Raw genomic sequence first — 7,684 nt, 5'->3', positions numbered from 1 at the left:
GTGAAAAACAATGCTACAGCCAGTTATTCTAAATATGCGTTCCAGGGCGTAATGTTTGTTTTTGTTTTGGTTTGTGTGATCCTGCCCACTGCAAATTTACCAAATGGTACATCGACACCCTGGGTTGCCAGTTGGTGGAAAACACAACGTATTGCAGCCATGGAAGCCTGTAAACGAACTGGGTCAGAGATTCTACCCGAACTAAAACTCCTTGGCATCCATCTAAAAAGCTCTATGACCAGAGGCATATTAAAAGGCGAAAAAATCAACTCATCAACTTACAGTGTAAGGCTTGTCGCCTTCCATTGTTGCATGTTCTCAATCTGGCAACCCACGTGAGCGTCAAATCTGAGGGGGCAGGGGAAACTCTCCAATATTTTGAATCAACCGCTATCTGTCAATATTACATGCATCTTTAACTGTATCCAACAGTCAAAATCATATAACAATCTCATAATTGATTTAATCAGTGGAATTGATATTTTTGTTATGTTTTATTTAAAACTAATTATTAGGGGTACAAATTACTCACGGTTCGATTTTTATCACGGTTTCGATATGGTTCGGTACGTGCTATGTTCAGGGAAAAAATTACAACTGTCAAATAAAAATAAGAACAAATAATCAAACTACAAGCAACAGCACATAAATACAGTAAAGCAAAGATACAAATAAAATAAAGAGTGCTTTTCGGGGTTTTCAGGTATCTAACAGTAGTTTTCAGGTACAGAAATTGAATAAAGTAGCTAATGTAAAACAACATTGCATATAATCTTCACTGTATAAATTAAATAAAGATTAATCATTAATTATTAAGTTACAGAAGCTAGTCAGCCAAGAGCCATGAGTGATTTCCTTGTCTTTTGTTGTTTGATTAACATTAAAAACACATACAGACAGCAGGAATTTTAGGCTGCTGTCACTTTAAGACATAATGCACGGATCAGTACACTGATACTGAACACGTGCGTTCTTTCTCAAGTGTTTAAGTTCACTTAAAGGAATAGTTCACCCAAAAATGAAAATTATGTCAACATTTACTCAACCTCAGGTTGTTCCAAACCTGTATAAATTTCTTTGTTCTGTTGAACACAAAGGAAGATATTTTGAAGAATGTGGGAAACTGAACAGTTCTGGGGCACCATTGACTTCCATAGTATATATATATATTTTTTTCTACTATGAAAGTCAATGGTGCCCCAAAGCAGCCTGGTTATAAGCTTTCTTCAAAATACCTTCCTTTGTGTTCAACAAAACAAAGAAATTCATACGAGTTTGGAACAAATTGAGGGGGAGTAAATGACAGAATTTTCATTTTTGGGTGAACTATCCCTACTATGTCCCTACTAACCTACTATATTTGCTGGGATAATCGCCAAGACGGGCATGTTGAGATCATTTTTGTGTGAATTTGTCCGTTCAAGCACAAGACTTGAAAGAGAACTCAATATTTGTTGGCACTGTACACACGCTTTGGATGAGTGCACAAATCTTCTCACAGTGCGCACGCAAGTTCTGAAGTGCCGAACCGTGTGTGGAGAACGGTATGGTTCGATATTTTTTTTTTTTTTTTTTTTTTAAACTGAGAACCGTTTCACCCCTACTAATTATTGACATTTTAATTACAAAAAAAAAAAAAGAAAAGAAAAAAACACAAACACAAATTGTGTTGACTGAGAAGACCATCATTTGGATCTTTTTACAGCTTGTCGAGAAGTAAATAATCTCATTTAATTATATTTAATTTATATTTAGGTTTATTTGTTTTATTTTATATTTAATATATGGGCAGTTGTGCATGCGATTGATTGATTGATTGATTTTGGTCTATTTAGTTTTCAAATTCATGTAATATTACAAATAAATCACATATCAAAGAGTTAAAAATTTAAAAAAATTTATTTGGGTCTTGTAATACGCTATGTAAATGGCACTTTCCCTGAATAAATTATGAATGAATAAACAGCAATATTTGTATTCTTTTCTAGTAATAGAGGTTCATAACATTTAGCATCATTACTCCAGTCTTCAGTGTCACATGATCCTTCAGAGATCATTCTAATATGACGCTCAAGAAACATTTCTCAATTTTGAAAACAGTTAAGCTGCTTAATATTTTTGTGAAAACTGTGATACTTTTTTTTTCGGGAATCACTGATGAGTAGAAAAAACAGCTTTTATTTTGAAGTAGAAGTCTTTTGTTATATAAATGTCTTTACTGTCACTTTAATGTGTCCTTGATAAATAAAAGTAATTATATATATATTTTTAAAATCTTACTCACCCCAAACTTTTGAATGGTAGTGTAGATTTTAGGTTGTTATGCACCTCTTTTCACTGACCATTATTGAAATATTTTATTCATGGAAATTTCCATTTCAGTGGCTTATTAAAGGACCCAAATAAAGTGCTTTATTTTGCGATTGAATCGGGTGGCATAAATCCACAGTCTTGTGGCCTAAATAAATGTGACCACGTTCAGTGCAAAAGCAGCTCATTTTTTCCTCTAACAAGGATGAACTAATACTGCATGAAGACAGACGTTTCTGGCATGCTGTTCATTAGGTGAGACAGTGTTGTGACACTCATGGCCCTCTGATGGCCTTTCTCGTTCTACATGCCAGTCTGAGGCTCTAAATGCTGAAACCGCTGCAGGACACAAAACCGTCTCTGACTTGACAGCCGTGACAAGGGGTCGGCCTTATCAAATCAAGATGGAATGCTAATTGAGAGGCTTTTCGCAGAAAACTTGTGCAGACATTTAAAACAAACTATTTTGCTATACAGAAGATTGCATCTTTCATGTGTGATGCACAAAATCAGCTACAGCAAACCCTGTTTTCCCTCGGTACTCTCACTTTTGAACAGTTCTCAGCAGGTATTTCCGCCGATTGACATCTGTGGGATTTTGAGTATACTTTTGACTTAGGAGATTTTTTTTTTTTTTTTTTTTTTCTCCTCTTCCTCATAGCAAGACAAAACGCTTTCCCACTCTAAATTAAATGGCCAACCCGGGCAAGTTCTGTATAGTTAGCTGTATAGGTATAGCATGTAGGTTGTGTGAGCATATGAAGTGCAAACCTTTTTGTTTCCCATGAGGATTATTTTGCTGAATTGTAATGAATTTCAGCAGATGGATGATGACTCTTCAGCACCTCAAATTATGTCTCAAGTGTGGAGCAATATGGTTCCTTTTGCTCATTAGCACGTCTATTTTTAATGTTTGTAATGGTGCAACATATTGTTGCAATGTTCCTCCTAACCCTTACGATTATATGAGTATATTATATATCAGCATAAGAAGTTTTTTATAGAGGTTAAACTGACCAATTACACCTACTTGATGTTTAAGTTTTGTATCTTGAAGATTCAAATGAACTAGTTTCCATTAAAGCACAGCATCTTATATTGTGCTGCAGCCAGCAGGTGTGAAAATGTTGACAATAAACAGCTGGAGCACTAGCTTTTTTTTCTCCCCACACATCTTTGCAACACGTTATGATATTTCGACCATTTTCGCTTACAAATCTGAGATTAGAAATGCTTATTACATGACAAGTTGTTTAAAAGTGTTATTTTTTTTAATTATTATTATTTGGAATAGCAATGCTTCCACTGCCTGACATATGTCTTGAGAAATCACACCTGTTTCTGTGACAACCGTACGCTCATTAAACAGCCTTTTAGCCTTTATAACTAGCCAATCAGAAGTGCTCTCTGCTAGAGAATGTTTTTGCACTCGTGCGTCTGAAACCGAATACTGTATAGTAGGTACTACATTTGGTTTGAAACTTGCTCTACGACCTTGTGAGTAAGTTCTATAAAGTATGAATGTGTGTAATGAAATTCTTATGTACTACATCCACCATGTTGTCACTGTCATGTGACCTACAGCGTCAATTGTGTTGCTGGACTGCCATTCACAAATCCTCTCCCATGGCTTCATGGGATAGTAAAGTGTTCATCGTATGCACACTTCAGTCATCTGGATACTTTTCGCTTAATGTTTTATGAATACTATGAATTCGGACACACTACTCTTTCACACACTGTTTTTTGCCTACTAGCATGGAAGTAGGCATATTTGGATGCAGGGCTTTGGTTGGCTGCAATGTTCCCTCTGCGCGCCTCCATGGTCAGTGTAGTGGGATTTTTTTTTTTTTATTGTTTATCATTTATTCTTTTGATTTATAATATGATGTATTGATACTCATTTTCTCTCAATTTTTGTGTGACATTTAAAACAGCCTGAATCAGTGGAAAATAACATGCTGTTCTCTTTTAAGAAACACTTCTGATACTAACAAAGGAAGTGAGGCAAGATGCGAATGTGTTTCAAGAGGGCATCTGCTATACTTTAGGCCCCTGTTTTTTTTTTTTTTTTTTTTTTTAATTCATCTGATCCTTATGTAGTAACATGTTTTATGATTAGTTTGGGGTAACAAGGAAGAGTAAGGGGGTATATAAGACAGCCCGCACAGGGCGAGGGTGTCCTTCTCTGCAGATAGATTTTTCCACAACACCACGCACTTCTGATGTTGCACCCGCACAGAAAAAATAAAATGCCGCACAGGAGCCAGATGCAAAAAAGTGTGGGGAAAGCTATTTGATTGCTCTCTAGTGGGTGAGAATTAATTGTAGTATTTGGATCCTACGGAGCCCCGGACTTGACATGCAGGAAAAATACAGTAGGCTAAATCGTGCGCACAATTTATTAATTCGTTCCCTTGATTTACTAAAACGTGCGCACGATTGATATTTCATTCCCTCGATTTACTAAAACGTGCGCACGATTTACTATTTCGTTCCCTCGATTTATAAATCATGTGCACGATTTAGTAAATCGAGGGAACGAATTAGTAAATTGTGCGCACAAATTAATTTTTTTGCTTGCATGTCATGTGCGGGGCTCCGTAGAATCCGTTATGTAAAGTCAGAACTGGTAAATGCGGTTTACAGGTTTCATAGAAAGATAATGTTTCATTGAAGTGGTTGTGGTCAGTGTTGGGGAAAGTTACTTCTAAAAGTAATGCATTACAATATTGCATTACTCCCTAAAAAAAGTAACTAATTGCATTACTTGGTTACTTTTAATGAAAGTAATGTGCTACATTACTTTTGCATTACTTTTCTTACCTGCGTTAGGCTTGCTTGTTTGTTTGTTTTTTAATGACCAAAAAAAGTTCTATTTTTGTAAATATAAAGGTCCTTTTACACTAAAATTGAAATGAATAAGCCTCAGGCTGAAGGAAATGCATATTTACACCTGTACAGTAGAGGGCGCAGCTCAGACAAACCTTTCAGCTGTGCTCCATTCTGGATTGAAGAAGAATAAAATGCAGGAGAAGGAAGTTCATCATTTCCACTCCAGGAATAAAAACAAATAATGAAACACAATGTGATTTTTAATTAAACTGATATTGATTAAATTGATTCAGTTGAATTGGATAATCGAAGGCCAATAGCAAAGACCTTGGGTAATAAAGTGTGATCAAATACATGAAGTATATTTAACATATTTAATTATTGCAGGTTTTTGAGTTTGCATTTAACTGTTTTTATTCATTTTGAGGAATACTGAATCTGTTTTGTGCAAGTGAGATGAGTAAATATATATTTACATTTAGTCTAGAACTACTATAAGTATCATGTTGACACAGCGCACACAACGCCTCTGCACTTATTCATGATTTCTCTCAACATGGGGACAGGACAGTCAATAAATGGGAAAACAAAATAACTTGCATTACTTATTTGAAAAAGTAACTCAGATATTTTGTTGTGAATTTAAAAGTAATGCATTACTTTACTAGTTACTTGAAAAAAGTAATCTGATTACATAATCCACATTACTTGTAATGCGTTACCCCCAACACTGCTTGCGGTACAAATAAGTTCAATAGGAGAGAGAGATACCACAAATGTAAAGACATGAGAAAAACAGTCATCATGATTTAAAGAAGAGCGGCTTGATGAAGTAGCGGAAATAACGGATGATTTACGCAGTGCAGTAACAAAACTCTGACACATTTACAATTACACAACCACAGGTGTACCGTACAAATTCAAAATACCTCAGTTAAATACTTCAGATAGGTTTTGTGTGTGTGAGTGTGTTTCAGGGGTGTTTAGATGACTATAAAAAGTTTCCTGAAATTATTTTCTAGCCTATTTAAAGTTTAAATGCTTTAATTTACTTTCACATTATTATGGGACTATACTCCGAATTAACTGCTTGTTTTCAGAACTATGATTTAATATCCCTAAGTTACATCAGGGGTCAAATAAAATAGAAATAGCACTTTAATGTTGCAAATAGATGGTGTAAGCACTTTTTGTGTACGCTGTACAGGCTTAGGGATGTTTTTGCTCAGGTGGTTGAACTATTCACCCAATAGAGAGTGGTTTTGCTCAGCAAAAAAAAAAAAAAAAATTAAGGGAGCATTACTTGGCAGATGTGTCATTATGGACAGGGTTAGAAAAATGGCAAAAGTCAGTAAAATGGCTGAAATTGCGCACAGTACCTCAAACATCCAGCAATAGCTACACGCCTGAATTTAAATCTCAATGAAATGAATCTTAATTATCCTTGTTATTTAGTAAAATATGGATTCTTGAGTGCCAGTTGAGATGCATCAGCCACTGCATCTCTAGATATTACTGTCTGCATCAGCCATTAAAAACTCCATATTGGTTGACCATTATGTGAGATGCTTTTATATGCCATTTAAAAGCACAAGAATAACATCCTAATGTACTTTCACACTCTCCAACCATCTCTGACAGGCAGACAAGACATACCTGACTTTGTTGACATTACTTATTAAGGCCAGGGTACAAGATGCTTCTGAAAAGCTCAAAGTTCATGACATTTTCAGCTCTGTCTGTTTATTTCTCGGTATTTACTTTGAAGGTTAAACTGGCCTCTACCAGTAATTGCGCTGTTTCCTCCTTCATGATCATAGCAAATCAATGGTAGACCTTTTCAGAGCGCACAGATGTGTTTTAAAGGACTAATGCTTGATTCATCGCTCTGACAGATAGACTGAGGCCCTGCTTCAAACAAAATGCTGCAAATACTGCATTCATAATAAAGGACATCACTGCACATAAAAGATGAAAGATAAATGTCCATTAGATGAGTAAACCTACTACATTTGTCTCATTTTTTGGATTTTAACCAAAAGCACTGTAGCATTTTTTCGAAATAAGGAGACGAGGACACTCGTTTCTTGAACCAAAACCACTTGAGAGGCTGTTTACAACTAAAAACTGAAAACTTTTTAATGCGTTTTGGCCGTCCATACGACAAATTCGGATCGCATCAGATGATTATACAGTATGTTTGTTCGGAGCATTTTGTTTTGTAAACGAGGCACATAATGGAAAAAAACTTCTGTTGAAAGATGAAAGATCTGACAGCAGCTGCATCACAAACCACAAGTAAATGATTTCAAAAGGCTTTATCTGTAAATGACGGTTTTATATGGACAAGGTTTTCAAAACACTCACGTGCAGTAGCGAGTGGGTGTTGATACTGTTTCCTACGCAATGACGTTAGCCAGTCATAACAGTGATGGTTTACTGACAAGCCTTAAAGGAGCTGCCCCTTAAAAATGGATCATTTCAGACAGGGGTCAAAATGAAGGTTGAAAATAATCATTTTCCGCATATATAGGCCTAT

The sequence above is a fragment of the Ctenopharyngodon idella genome, chromosome 3, assembly GCF_019924925.1.
Source record: "Ctenopharyngodon idella isolate HZGC_01 chromosome 3, HZGC01, whole genome shotgun sequence".
NCBI classification, from domain to species: domain Eukaryota; kingdom Metazoa; phylum Chordata; class Actinopteri; order Cypriniformes; family Xenocyprididae; genus Ctenopharyngodon; species Ctenopharyngodon idella.
The sequence above is the reverse complement of the archived record's forward strand: the minus strand, read 5'-3'. Positions refer to the sequence as shown.